Here is a 1393-nt window from a genome sequence, read left to right on the forward strand (position 1 = left end):
GATAACAAGCATTGGTAAGGATATGGAGAAAAGGGAACCCTTGTGTCCTATTGATGGGAAGGCAAACTGATATAGTCACTATGAAAAATAGTATGACAGTCCCTCAAAATACTAAAAATAGAACTACCATATGATCTAGCAATCCCATTTCTGGGTATAAATCCAAAAAAAAAAAAATGAAATCATTATCTAGAAGAGGTATCTTCACCCCTTTATTCATTGCAATGTTATTCACAATAGCCAAGAAGTGAAAACAAGTGCGCATCCATGGATGAATGAATAAAGAAAACATAGTGTGTATGTGTGTGTATACACACACACACACACACACACACACACACACACACACACAAATATTATTTGGCCATGAAAAATAAGGAAATCCTGCCTTTTGCAACATAGATAGACCTTGAGGGCATTATGCTAAGTGAAATAAGACAGAGTTGGGGCGCCTGGGTGGCTCAGTCGGTTAAGCGTCTGACTTTGGCTCAGGTCATGATCTCACGGTCCGTGGGTTCGAGCCCCACGTCGGGCTCTGTGCTGACAGCTCAGAGCCTGGAGCCTGTTTCAGATTCTGTGTCTCCCTCTTTCTCTGACCCTCCCCTGTTCATGCTCTGTCTCTATCTCAAAAATAAATAAATGTTAAAATTTTTTTTTTAAATAAAAAGAAGACAGAGAAAGACAAATACTATATGATCACACTTATATGTACAAGCTAAAATAAGCCAAATTCATAGAAACAGAGTAGAATGCTGGTTGTTGTGGGTTGGGGGATAGGAGAAATGGACAGATGTTGGTCAGGGGGGAAAAACTTCCAGTAATAATATGAATAAGTTCTAGAAATCTAATGTATAGCACAGTGACTATAATTAATGATATATATCATGTACTTGAAATTTTCTGAGTGTAGATCTTAAATGTTCTGATCACACACACACACACACACACACACACACATAAATGTTAATTATATGATGATGGAAGTGTTAACTAACCTTATGGTGGTAATCACTTTCCCACATATATGTTCATGAAATAATCATCACGTGTACACCTTAAACTTACACAATGCTACATGTCAATTATATTTCAGTGAAGCTCAAAAATATATATAAAGATAAAAAAGAATAAATTCATAGTAAAATTGCTTAAAATATACCTTCATATGGCACCTTGTCCTAAATACATAAATACATTGTCCTTTAAACAAAAATTGGATTATACTTTCAGACTCTTAGTCGGATTTTTTTAAATCATGTTTAAATTTTTTTTCAGTTTTTTTTCATAGCTATTAGATATAAATTTTGAAAACTTCTTTGAATATTTCCCCAGATTATGATCCAAAGTTTGGTTTCTTGATTAAAAAATAAGGAATGCTTATTTTTTAGGCTTC

General features: G+C 34.4%; 1 non-coding gene across 1 annotated transcript; it reads left to right on the top strand.

Moving 5' to 3' along the window:
* Window positions 1-450: 450 nt before the first annotated feature.
* On the top strand, window positions 451-535 carry TRNAQ-UUG (transfer RNA glutamine (anticodon UUG)). Its single transcript has one exon. It is a non-coding gene; the product is annotated as a tRNA-Gln (tRNA).
* The last annotated feature ends 858 nt before the right edge of the window (window positions 536-1393 follow it).

This window comes from Lynx rufus, unplaced genomic scaffold (genome assembly GCF_022079265.1).
Source record: "Lynx rufus isolate CCGP_SWC_20201006 ecotype Redwood Valley unplaced genomic scaffold, mLynRuf1.p SCAF_1, whole genome shotgun sequence".
Lineage (NCBI taxonomy): Eukaryota > Metazoa > Chordata > Mammalia > Carnivora > Felidae > Lynx > Lynx rufus.